Source organism: Paralichthys olivaceus, chromosome 5 (assembly GCF_024713975.1).
Source record: "Paralichthys olivaceus isolate ysfri-2021 chromosome 5, ASM2471397v2, whole genome shotgun sequence".
Taxonomy (NCBI): domain Eukaryota; kingdom Metazoa; phylum Chordata; class Actinopteri; order Pleuronectiformes; family Paralichthyidae; genus Paralichthys; species Paralichthys olivaceus.
The window spans coordinates 4,551,767-4,565,877 of NC_091097.1; the positions used below are offsets into that span (position 1 = coordinate 4,551,767).

A 14,111-nucleotide genomic window follows, 5' to 3' on the forward strand; every position below is an offset into this window, starting at 1 on the left:
CTGCGTAAAATGACAGAAACAATATTTGGGAAAAATGTATTTGACTTGTACTTTGTCTTTTTAGTTTGGTCAATGTTCCATCCACTAACATGGGGGAGGCGAGATGTATTACCTATACTGCAGCCAGCCACCAGGGGACTGAATATGCTTTGGTTTGACTTTTGGGGAGCAGTCTCTATCTTTATATACATTTGTGGCATATACATGTGCAGGATAACATCCTCCAGTCAATAACACACAACACCTAAGGTCACCAGAGTTCTAGGCTACTAGTGTTCAGACAACAGTTGTCATTGGATAACATCGCTTGCGGGCTTTCAATTAACATGTCCAAAATAAAATAAAAAAATATGAATGATTAGGTGAATTGTTGTTATATATTGTCACAAAAACGTCAGAGGACTGTAGTTCATGCATCAAATAATCTTTCTTTGTTCCTGAGATTTGACAGAAAAGGTTGAAGCCTCTCAAAGGTAAAAGTGTTAAGTTCGAAAACACTGAACGGTTTAACCATTTACTACCATCCATACACCACTCGAAACCTTTTTTTACCTTTTCACCTTCTTTCCACCTCACCCCAAGGCAGTCGCTGATTTTGGTAGAAAGAAGGACCGAGAAGCATTTTGCCAGAAGCATAGAATCACTAGATTTAAGTCAGGGGCTGCTCCACACCTCCGGAGAATGACAAGCACAAGGAAACAAAGACTGCGTGATGGTTTGACTGACAGCCTTTTATGTCTTTTCACTACAAGGTCAGATGTACCCCTGAAAGAAAATAGATGTGAGTGATCCTGTATTTCTTAAAGAATGCCCTTCATGTAGGATTCAACACTGTGTGTTTTGGTAAAGTGAAGATTATGAATTATGAGTGGCAGCGGGAAAGGACTCCTCTAAAGTTTCGACTTCAAAAAAAAAAAAAAACGAGGAAGCCAAACAGCAGTGGAGTAGAATTATCTAAATATAATTGTGGGACTGCTGGCATGTCAACTTCAACCTTGTCTCATAAATGCCATTAGGAAGGAACGTTCTCAGAGGTTAATTTAGTTATATTATCAAGAGAATTAAGGCAATTACCAACAAATGACAAAACGGGCCATTCAGAACCAATTCTGAGGATAACTGACCGTGCTATGTCCTCTCAGCAGGTGGTTATTCATAATACAGAAGGTGATTCATGTGAATTATTTCCTACCTGTCATTCACTTTACTCTCCCGCCTCGGTCTGTCCAAGTAATTGTAGTCCTGTAGATCTCACTTTGGCACCTAAGGCAGGATTCTTGGCTGACCTTCCTGGGCGCTTCCTTCCTTCAAGCAATTATCTGTGGACGCTTTGGGGAGAGAAAGAGCGTAAATATTCCAGAGGGAATGCCAAAACAGATACAAAAAAAGCTTGGGAGGAAACACATGAAGCAAAACATGGTCACTCAAAAGGCATTGTTTTTATGTGAGATCACGACTGAAGAAAAGTTCCGCCATCAGTCATGGTGCAGTAAAGGGTCAGGAAAATCCCTTCGCTAAAAAAAAATCACAAAGGATCAAACAGCAGCCGAATATGTTTGGTGCTACCTTTCACACCCTGTTTCTACCTGATAAAACTGTGCAGTACCTCTGGCATTACATGTGCCGTTATCCCCTGGCCCCTAAGAAGCAAACAAATATATCATAATCTGTTTTCAAATGATGTGCTACCGTGCTACGCTTTGGTATTTTCCACATATGCTTATTCAATATCCCAGCGATAAAAACCAGCAGGACCTCAATTTGCCTTCAACCGTTTAATCTCCAAAAGAAAAACACTTCCACACAAAGCCGCGGTCATTTGGCGCCAACCAAAGTGTTGGTAAAATGAGTTTCCGTGGAGACTAATACGCTCGCACCTAAAGACACAAAGAGTGGCATTTTGGAACGTGCAGAGCAAACTGTGCAGCACAAAGATAACAGGCTTAGAGAAAGAGACATAATGTCAACACACTCGCGCCACAGAGGGCTCAACCTGTAATCAACATGTACAGTAGCTGCAAAAGGTGGTAGACATTATTCTAGGTGGATGTCAAATACAAATTAAGAGCACTGTGAATCAAAACATTAAACTCTGACACTACATCTGAATATGGCAACTTCAAAAGCTGGATTTAGTCACCACGCATTAGCTCTAAATGGTATTATTGTGAACCAGTATCCCAAAGAACAAGCTCTGAATACTGTTTACTTGTACTGTGATATATTAAAAAATATTTCTTTAAAAAATAAAACGTATAGGTTTTAAGTGGTCATGCTTTATGGTTCTTCTTGCATCATTTTACTTATGTGCAAGATACATATACCACATATAAGATGGGATTTATTTTAGTAAGAAAGATTTGGAATTTGTTATGTCTTTATTGATCTACAAAAACACAGTCTTGATCGTAAAGAGCCTCATCTTCTGTTCAAATCAGTTTTTTGTATAAATACTAAAGATGATTTATAGTTTAAATTAAAAATATTTTCACATTAAATGTGAAATAGATAAATATTAAATAAAGTAGAAAAGGTGTCCGTGGGCTACACATTCAAAACAAGCATCCACTTTGAAATGTATTACGACCTCTAGGTGTTTACTGTGAACTTAGATCAGCAGCGTCTTATCGACGCAGGGATATGGAAAAGTTTTTCATACGTGTGACCAAACAGTTCTACACATGAACAGATTTCATCCTTACAGTCTGACGATTCTGTCTGATGATGCCGAGAGTCTGTTTTCCAAGTCAGCAGATGCAAAATATCTCATGACTAAGCTGGAAATTAGTTTGAATAGATCCAAACCTTCTTATAATACGGGTATTTTATTTTTTATTTGAATATTATTTTTAAAAATGACAACCTCATGTGTGTTGTATTCAAAGAGTTACTTGAGTACAACAGTTTTCTTCCCATAGAAACAAGGTGTTCTGTGCAGGTGAAGAAAGGTGATTCTGATTCTGATGAATCTTGCACGTCTCCCTATAAAACAGATATAAAGCCATAAAGTGCTGCTTAGAGGTGACCTTTATTTTGAAGAGCTGCCGTGTGACATGCTGTGAATTAGCCCACATCAATGCTTGAGAAATTTATGCCTTCGCGCGGCCTGACCTCTAAGTCAACAGTATGTCAGGAACAACTGGAACGATTTTAAGTAAAACAGACACTGCACACACAGCAATAAATGTATGACAATGCACGCTCGCGAACAAACCTCTGATGTCAGTCTGCTAGCGAGCCACTGCGGCCACTGTCATTGGTTACAAGGTGAGCCACCCATGTGCACCCGGGAAACGTATTGACGTGATCGAGTTGGGATTTTTGCTTATCACCACAATATCAAGTCACCTTGCCCTTTTATTTTTTTTTTCTAATCAAAAGTCAACAACGGTGCTATCTAACCCTGATACGGAGCCAATTAAATCCTTGTCTCAATCTATGGCGATGCGGAGCGCGTCCTAATTTGTTGTCAATTCAACCTTTAATTCCTCCTTGTCTTGTGTCCTGGCTCAGGGGCTCGCTCAATTGAAAGTTTGGATTCTTTTGATTGTGCGATCAGAGGAATTAGCCGCAGATCAAGTAAATAAAGTCATAAGATCAGACTATAATGATGCAGGCGGGTTTGTGGGTCCACACAGACTTTTGATTTTGTACCATGAGCCTCTGTTTTATCGCAGGGGGGAGGGAGAGGGTGAAGCTATTGACACACACTGAGGTGCGGCTAAGCCACTTCACATCCCAATCGATCACAGGTCCACTCCACTACAAGTGGCATTCCCCTTATAAACTTAAGCTATCCTGTCTGCTCTGACTTTCAGGATCCAGACACCGGGTTGGACTTTGGTTCTTCTATGTCTTCAGTGTCTGAATCACTTCTGTCCTCTTCTCTTGTTCCTAAATCAAGCCTCAGTCAGTTGGTTTGAGAATATTTCTAGCTCAGTGTTTTGGCTGGTGCAGAAGCAGGAAGCAGATGGCCGTATATTTCTGGACGGTACTACAGAGTGTCCAGCTCAAATTAAGTGTTCTTTCATCGGATCTTAGTGGGGTTTTTTATGCTTGCGTAGGGAACATTATAAAGCCCTGGACCAAGAATTTACAAATGGCCCATGACAATGAGATTATAAAAGGAGGTTTTTAAAGGTATTTGACATTATTATACTGAATCCAAAAGGCTCCCTCCTTACTTTCTTCAACTCCAGCTAATACCTCCCTGGAGGATGCCTATTAACCCGGGCCAACACTCTGCCCCTCCTGATGAGGCTGCAGACAGGCATTCTCCATTTGCTTTCCTGATCTCTTGATCTCTGTCACTCAAATGGTCACATAATTATTGTGTGTCTTCACAGGTTACATAGTGGAAAGAAGCTGCATTGTAAGCAGACATTAATTACATGAGCATGTGGACTGAGTTAATAAGACTGTTTAAAGCACTTCTGAGGATGCACCTCCCTGCACGGTTACCATGGAGTCATGTTTATGGATAGGACAGGAATGAACTGGGCTGTTTATGTTCCTGCATGTAAATAAAATCATGGCACAATGATAAGCTCATTCTTGACATGCCGTCTGGCAGGTGTTGACAGTTTGAAATTACATTAATCCTTATCTATTCATTATGAAATTTGAGAGTCTACATGTAGGGGTAGCAGTGCCTTATCGAGGTGAAGGGCCTCAGCTGAATTTGAATTGATTTCTATCTATGTGGAATCCATTGCAAATTCCTCTCATGGCCAGCAATGCAGGAGGCAGTGACTGCTGCTCACAGGCCAAGTCAGATTCATCTCGGTCTATCTGATCAGCCCATCCCAGGGCTGTGCAACGTGTGAGAAATAGCACATTTTAGATTACAGCACTGTCTCTAAAAGCCTTCAGCTGTAGTGCACCTCCTTCAATAGTTTTGAACAGAGCATTCATTTCATCTCCGGGCGCTTCTTTTAAAGGCTATCCCACAAGGTCCTATCACTAGGAGGTTCAAGGGCAAAATAAATCAGTGATGACACATCCCGTTGTTATGTAGGGCACAGAGGTCTCCTGTCTGCAGCAGGAGCTCAGGTTGAGAGATCCCCTTTGTGTCTGAAGCGGGCTCACATTAACGGCCTGACTCATTACATTAATAGAGGTGCCACCGCCGCAACATGAATAATGCCATTCCTTCCATGAAGGGGTTACAAACCAGTCTGACAGCGGAAAAAGCATAAGACTATTATTAACCATAAATCGATAAATGACACAGACACTGTCCATACAGGGGGGACATATACATTTAAAGCTGAGCCAGTGTACGTTGCGGAATCCATTAACGGTGCACAGAAGATGATATGAGTGAAACCCTTTGGTTAGCTTTAAATAAAAGTCGGGAGGAAATTACCTGATAATAAAAAATGACGAGGTCGGGACTTCCCAGCCCTCCGGCTGTCTAAGATGCACACCATGCAGGTGCAACATGCTGGATCTGAATCTGTCCCAGGGCCCCTGCTCCACGTCTTTCCCCATTGTTGTCAAATAAAGCGAAAATGACAGAAATATAATCTTCAAAAAACGTCAAGGCTGCAAATGCAACGTAGCTCCGTGCCCTTCATTGTTATGAATTGCAGGACTGCACGTGGCAGCTCCAATGGATCAGCAGAATTTGGAAATTCTTCAAAAGCTGAATCTCCTCTAACCTTATCTGTTTCCCAAGCACCTTCCCCACCTACCCCAGCACCAGGGGATCTGTCACAAATCAAGGATGGGAAGGTCAATAAAAGCAAACCATGCCAGACGCTCTGACTGACACATCAAAAGTTCCCTCAGCAGTGCTCAACACTCTGCCTGCCTTCCCTTCCGACCAATTTAGTGGAGTCCGAGGGGAGCCCCCTAATCCATGCCTGTGAAAGTGCGCTTAATCAACCTCTGATTAAGAGGGAGCACGCCAAGGTGTCCAGCAACATCTTCACTGCCCCCATCCACTGCTGTCAAGTCAAACAAAACAGAAGCATCCTGGGTTTGTATTTGTCTTTACAGCCGTCCGCCCCGATGTTCCCTCTCCAATGTCTTAAGTCTCCTTGGTTTGGGCCCGTCACTCATTTCACATCTACCGATATCAAACACAAAGCAAACATACATTTAGCTCCTTCTAATTCCTTTGGTCTTCCTTTTTGCCTTCTCTTTCTCAGTCTCTCCTTTTGTCTCTTTTTTTTTTTTCCTGTTGTTGTTATGAGTGTCCCCCGGGTGTCCGTGAATGAATTAAACATCAGTGTGTTGGTAGGAAGGGCACAGCTTCTCCTAGAAGGATTGAATGCAGAGCGTTGTTTGAGAATAGAGCAGCAGTGGAGGTGACAGAGGAGGCTTTGCACAGCACGAGGACGCGGAACCATCAGGGAACCACTTTGACCTCTAACATCTCACCGCCTTCATGCATAGTCATTTCCTTCCTCCTCCTCGAGTCGCTCCAAGTAATTGGGGTTTTCCGAAGTTTTAAAAATGGAAGGCCATGTTTTGCATTTGTTTATCTTGCTGGGCCAGTGTGTGTGGTGTGACCGTTTCTATAATGAAAAACCAATAAATTTGTTCCTGGAGGCTTTGTTAACCTTAGACATTTAAGAAACGCTTCTCTGATTTTCACCTGTATTAGAATCGATTTAGCCGTTACTACAATATCTACACTACCTGCAGCAAGACTTTGCTGATTCTTTTCTCCATTAACTGACATGTAAGCATCAGTGGTTGGTGGAAGAACTACCTCTAAGGCTACATCCAAACAAGCACGTTTTTGTTTGAGGCACACTTTTCAAACTAAAACGATCTCCGTCCACACAACCATTTTGGGTCCATATCAGTGTTGATCCCCGTCCATATAACATGCCTGAAATCGCATATAACATGACCAGTCACGTACATTGGGCATGCATTTGCTGGTGTAAACAGGAAGTATGTATTTGTTAGTTGCAGAATGCTTGTAGATTGCTCAAATAATAGCTTACCTTCTAAACAAGCAACTGTATCATTGTAAAATGCAGAATTTGTTTTCTTGCAGAGGGGGGTCATGAAGCCTGACCAATCAGCGAAGTCTATATCAGGCCCAACATGACTAAATCAGCAAGTCGTGAATGTCAACATAATAATCTCCAAAAATCTCTGTTTTTGACCATCCAGACTAATATGAAGCCCCAGTGTTTTCAAACTAATATGGGGCGAGCAGCATTTCCAAACTTCTCAGTTTTAGCTGCTCTACAACCAGTGGTGGATTTGGGGGCCCAAGGCGAAAACAGGCATGGGGCCTCCGCATACGTTGTTTTCCATCTGTTTTCAATCCTTGTTTATCTAAGAAAGTCATAACTTCTTCCCAACCCAACAAAACATATTAACAGTTTAACAAATGCACTTACAGTAAAATCTTATTTTTATGAATACGATCTCTGTACAATAACAATGAACCACACATGGAAGATCTGTCATCTATAACCTTGGTTTTCAGCAGGATCTCTAAATGAAGTTGATGATGGGCCTCTGTCTTATGGAGTTACAGAAATAATAACAACATATACTTTTAAAAATGATAACCGAGCCCCTGCTCACTCGCTCAGAGCAACACACACACAGTGAGATCAGAGCTCGTTCAGGGAAGGCAGCAGGTCAGAGACTTAGTTGAAGAACAGTGGAAACACAAAGTCACTCTGGTCACAGCTGCTCAGGGATCAGCTGCTTTATGATCAGAGCAGAAGCTGCAGTTGGTTTGTATCAAGCTGGAGTTTCTGTTTCCTCCTCCTCTCTGAGCTGCTCTCACTATAACTAATAAACACTCATCACTAGTTATCAGGACCTGATCAGTACATGAAGTAACTCAGTGTCTGTTTGATTCCAGAGATTATGAGACTTGAAACATGTTGTGCTCAGTACAACACGAGACGCTCACAGTCAGGAGCGTTTATGTGACTCAGTGTTTAAGTGACCGGAGCGACACACAGACATGATCCGACACCATCGATTAATAACTAAACACATGATCATCATCTAAATCATCCCAATAAAAACGGGACACTTCTCGTCAGTCTCTGTTTACACCCTGAATCACTTCCGTGGACGTGCTCATGGAATAGTCCATTGTGGAGGGGGGTTGCAGAGACACTAGTGACTTGTGAATTATAGCTTTCTGATGCCGTTTTAGTGTATGGATTTTTAGAAAGACATGATCAATTAAAAAAAAAGTTAAAGAAAAAAGAAAATCTTAACCATAAGTTTATTAGGTACTTTATGGGGCCCCAGATTAGTATGGATGTAGCCTAATCCTCTTTATCCTACCAACGTGCAGATGACAACATTAATTACCTTGTTTTTTATTATTATTAATAATTCAGACTACCAAACAGCGAAGACACAGATCAGCTCCTCAGACGAGCAAAAACATAAACACACACACAACGGAACGATAATGTATTCATGTATACGCAGTTGAAAAAATATGTATAATTTTTGTAGTAGATAAAATCACAACATACCTCTGATCATACCATATTTCTGAGTGTGTCTCACGACCAAAGAACAGGACCTCAGTTTGGTTTTGCATTTTGTTTCAAGTTTTATCTGTCATATGCAGTTGACACAGGGTCAACAGTAGAATGAATGGTGTTGGACAAAAAGAAACCGGTCAGCTCAGCAGTGCAACTGTTAAATAAAAATAAAAGCAAGGTATGAAGAGCTTACTTTAACGCAAAACAATACAAATCTAATACATACATTCAAAGGTGCTTGAACTTTAACTGTAGGGAGTGTGTGTGAATAGTTATTGCACCGTGTGTCAGTACACGTTCAAATAAAGTGCAAACAGGCTGGAAAAAGATGTGCAGAGGGTTGCAAGTTATAAGTCGACTACAAGTTTAGGAACCTGATGGCCTGATGGTAGAAACTGTTCTGAAGTCTTGTGGTGCATGCAGCCCTGCTCCTGTACCTTCTGCCAGGTGGTAACAGAGTGAACAGTCTGGGTGCTGGATGGCTGTGGTCCTTTATGATTTTGTGTGCCTTCCACAAACACCGCTGGTGGTAAATGCCTGGATGGCTTGGAGACTTTCTAATGATGTGTTGTGTTACCCTCTACCACTCTCTGCAGTGATTTGCAGCCTTCAGAAAGCTCTCAATCGTGCACAGGCAGAAGTTTGTGAGGAAGCTGGTGTTCATACCAAATTTCCGCAGTCTCCTAAGAAAAATGAGTCGCTGACGAGCTTTCTTGACTGTGGTGTCTGTTTGACGTGTCCAGGAGAGTTCCTCAGTGATGTGCACGCTGAAGAACCTGAAGCTGCCGACCATCTCAATCTCAGCATCGCCAATGTGGATTGGGAGGGGGGTGGTTTCAGTATGGTATCACTTCATTGAGAGAGGTTGTTTGCCTTGTATCACCTCCTCTCTGTAGGCCGTCTCGTCGTCGTTTGTGATGAGGCCCAGGGTGGTCGTGTCGTTGGCGAACCTTAATGATGGTGTTGGAGCTGTGCTGGCTGTGCAGTCGTGGGTGAACATGGAATACAAGTGGGGGCTGAGCATACAGCCCTGCGGTGTGCTCCTGTTGAGGATGGTTTTTAATCCATGTGCGTAGTTTGACCACCTTTTTGTCCAGTGACTGAACATTTGCGAGCAGGAGGTTTGTTGTTCCTCTGTCGGGTTCTGCACAGAGTCCTGGTGCGTTTCCCCCTCTGGGTTTTCCTTTGTTGTGCGAGTGGACAAAAGACCCACATTGTCTGCGGCATCACATATGGGATATAGTTTAAACATAATGAAGATACAACTTTAACTCGTGTAAACATGTAATCCATACATGTCTATTGCATTTCTTTTCATTTTGCAGTCCTGTGTCATGAATACTTATATTGTGCTTGATGACCAGTTGTTCTCTGATTGAAAAATAAGCACATAAATGGAGTTACTGAGTACTCAAGAGTATTGAGAGGATTCAGACAGTGCTCCAGTTTCCACATCACACAGGATCAGTAACAATCTTCATATCTGGACAACTGCATTGTTTTCAGTTGGTACTGGTTTTTTAAACTACTTTTACTGCACTGGCTTAATAATGCCTTTGCATTTTGCATTTTAATTCTACCTACAAAGCTCCGATTGGCTTTGGAACAAGGCGACAATAGTGGTTCCTGTCAGACAGTCCCAGCTTTGGCCACAACAACATAATCCAAATCCACACATCTGAGCCAGTCAGAGCTTAACTGTCAGTTGCAGGCTAAATGTGGATGGATTGCATCTTCATGTGAGGATTCAGGTGCAGTAATCCACAAAAGACCATGTGAAACTGAGTTAGTACACTGTAAACAAAAAAAAGGGTCACCGACATGAAGAAGAGTTCAGCTCAGAGTCCACTCTCCTATAACAGAAGCCTGTATAATATTTGATCTGCAGGAGATAGCACAGCCAGAGGCACTGGTGCGAACGTTAGTGGAGTCCTTATAAAAATATTTTGTGCTCAATGGGGTCTTAGTTTAATATACCATTTTATTCAAATGCCCTACTAGTCAGATGCTGAGGTTTAAACTTACTAGAGCTGCTTTCAGACATGCACTGAAGTCCAGACAATTCCAAAGCAGCTGTATCAGAATCAGAATCGTGTTTATTGCCAAGTAGGTTTACACATACCTGGAATTTGCTGTGGTGTGTCTGTGCAACACATAATAATATAGAAAATACTATAAGCAAATAAACAATATACTACTGTATGTGAGAATGCAAATGTCTGAGTCAGTTGCTCCTAGTAAAATGTTTGGAAAATGACAGAGTGAGATTATGTAAGAAAACAGCAGAAAAATGTGCAGAAAATGAACAGCAAGCGAGTGGGTGTGTTGATGACATCTCAATCACAACCGACGTGAAATTGCAAGAATACAAATATATTGGTATTAAAAAGAGGAGCCAAACACATAGAAGACACTTGGAGAGATAACCAGATTTAAGAGCCTTCGGTGATAAGGCGCAACTATGATGTTGATGATCTGTAAACAAAAACACATGATGTGTGCACAAAACGCCCTGCCTCCTGCACTCTCCACCAAGGCACCACCCCTCCCCTGAATGTCCTGGGTATTGTCCTGACGTATGTAAACGCGTCTCACTCGAAGAAGCTCCTTCTACATTTTCATTTATAAAACAGAACACTTTGGAAAATGTCCAGGCAGGAGTTCCTGTCTAAAAGAAAGACTGAAGAACTAAGCAATATTTAAATAAATACAAAGTGAATCTCCATCTATCTCCTCTGTGAAATACATTTTGGGTGGATGCTGCACTTGCCTGAGTTCTAAGCTAAGAAACGCAATGCTGATATACAAATCTATTCATTGGTACAGCTCAGCTTAAAGAAACTGGTATGGTCTTTTTCTAATGAGATGCATGATACAATATATGCACAGGGAATATCTCCAGGTCTTCTTGTGTATCCCCTGAAGTTATTCCACATGCTCACTGATTTATGAGCTTGAAAGAAAGTGGGCTGGTAAACCATCTATCCCCGGTCTGGTGAGCAGAATTTGCCAAACTACAGTGTTTAGGCCAAAACTTTCCATCTGCTCTAAGAGTAGGGAAACTACATTTTAATTAATATGAGCTTTCCTGTAGATTTATTCATGTACTTGTTGGCATGCACAGAGTGGTGTGCATGTGTTAGGAGAGGCTGTGCTGCAGAAACCCTGCTTTTATTTCATTACTTTTCTTTCAGTCTGGTATAATCAAGCGTGAGCATGACGAGTCGAAAATCCCACAAGCAACTTATGAAGCATTTCAAGGTGAAATATCAGATTTTTTTTTTTCCTCCCTAAGTTGATTATCCAGGCTGGAGAAACGAGTCTCATATTTCAAGGCAGAGATCAGTGAACTGTGGTCATGTGATTAATACCCTTGTCTGAGACTTTGCCAAAAGGCTAATGCCTGGCTTTTGGTTTACAATAACAACAGATTTGAGTTGTGCATGCGGTCAAAACAAGAAAACAGAACAAAAATAAAGTCAAAGGCTTTTCTAGAGCAGGAACAGACTCGGTAGGAGCGTGGGTTAAAATGAAACATCTCCTCAGCCCAACTCCTCTGTCAAATATCTATTTCAGAGCAACTTTGATCACCAAAGCACTGTGCTTGTCCAAGGCAACACCCACAGAAAACACACAGCTGAGGTTGTGTAATCTCTTTTGCATTACCCAAAAAAAACACTCCCTTTTTTCAGCACTAAAATGTCCAGCGATGGTACTAACCTGCAGATCTGGAGGACACTGTGGCGAGCTGATCCATGAGATTTATCGTTTATTGCTGCTGAATGTATAGTGAGGACTGAGAGAGGACTTACACAGCAGGCTGGATGTACTGAGACAGGAGCTAAAAACAAACAGGAGATCAATCACTCGCAGTCTGTACACACCCACACACTGAGACGCAGTCTAGTCAAGTCCAATTAGCCCAAAAAAAGTGAAAACACCTGTGTGGGCGGAGTATGGTTGTGTAAGAGGATTAAAGGGTCAGGTCACTCAAATAACCAGCATCTAGTTAAGCAGATGTTTCCATTTTATTTTCCGAGGGTTTTGTAACAATGTGCTTTACTGAGATTTCTGTCACCACATACATACAACGAAGGTGATTACGTGCGTACAAATATGGGTTCATAATACTGAAATACTTTTCATCCATTTTAGCTTCAAATCAGCAATAATCACACTTGTCAACACATCACATGACCGTCCACATACACTGGTTGTATAGTGTAAACAGGAAGCAGTCGGTTGCTTAGTTACAGGTCATTCTATAAATGAGGAACAGTGATGGTGAAAAGTAAGAGCAGGGATTTCTTTTCTTGGAGCGAGGACCAGGTCGAACTGTTACCGACAGTAAGTGTTTGCATTTACTGCTCTAGTAGAGTCGTGACTGATAAGAACAAATCAGAAAGCAAATGCAAGTAACTGCTCCAAGATCTCCAAACATCCTAGCAGCTAAGGCCGGGCGATAAAACGATAAAGATAATTAAAAGTATGTGGTTTATCCAGAATAACAGGACATTGTTACATGTTTTTTTTATTTTTTCAATCGGCAAATATTGAAATTTTATTTGCCTTCAAGGTATAGTATGGTGGTGCAGTGCACTGCTGCCTCAGAGCAAGAAGATTCTATGTTTGAAATGTGATGGCTGGCATTTCTTTGATTAATTAGAGGATCTAAATTGAGCGACTGGTTGTTTGTCTCGTTGTTTGCAAGCAGTCAGTTGGGATTGGCTCCAGCTACTCCGCAACCATCAAGGATGTGCAGTACAGAGACTGGACAGATGGATGTTTTTAGGGTGGATAAGAAGGATATCTGAAAACCCCAAAAAACTAAATTCAAACTATATCGAGGTTTAAACCTCGAATGAAACATTGACTTGACCTCCACTGTATTAGCTCGCAGTTGTTAGGTGATATGTTACATTATTATATGCCTCTTGCATATCGAGCAGATTTGCATCTTGTTCTAAATTTGGACAAATAAGGAGAATCTGTGGACTAATTAATGGTTGTTGGCGGCTCTTCAGTCCTGCAGCCCTTTTTTTTTTTTTTAAAGAAATGTGCACAGCATTTTAATTTAATATTAAAAATCACATTATGCAATGTTAAAAGTTGTGGAGGAATCCATCACGTCCCACGTCTGCTCAGCCCTCATTCTTTTCATTGCCTCCTTCTCCGCCTTGTATCAATTTGTTTTTGGTTTTTTCTTTTTTTTTTCCATGTCAAGTCAAAAGGAGGTTGTCACGGGAGACAGCTCGCTTGTCTCATGCACATGATTGAGGTAGCTGCAATTTATAACGGACCAGCCGGAGCGACAGACCTCACTTATCTCAGGCCGGCTCGTCTACCAGTGCCCTTTACCCAGCCAATGAGGATGAAGGTTGCAGGTTGGGTTACTTTGTCAAAAGCAGAGGAACCATTACAAATCTACACTATCCATCCTTCTGTAGGGCATGGAGCGTTTCCCCTGGCGCGATGCTGTTGCAGACCTGACTCTCCTCAAAGCTGTCTGACAATCTCCAGAGCCTGGGAAGCTCACAGGGGGGTTGTTATCACAAAGGACCAATTTGTTATCCTGGTTTCACTCCATCACAGCAGCCATTATTTGGGACTTTTATCTATCAA

At 41.7% G+C, this 14,111-nt stretch overlaps 1 protein-coding gene across 6 annotated transcripts in view; it reads right to left on the reverse strand.

Annotated features, from left to right (window-relative positions):
* LOC109634329 (RNA binding protein fox-1 homolog 3-like) overlaps window positions 1-14,111 on the reverse strand; it is a 391,336-nt gene that overhangs the window by 348,208 nt on the left and 29,017 nt on the right. For all 6 annotated transcript variants that reach the window (XM_069524959.1, XM_069524962.1, XM_069524964.1 and 3 more), the window contains exon 2: window positions 1,193-1,328. The gene's annotated coding sequence lies outside the window, so the exon portion shown is untranslated. The remainder of the gene's footprint in view (window positions 1-1,192; window positions 1,329-14,111) is intronic.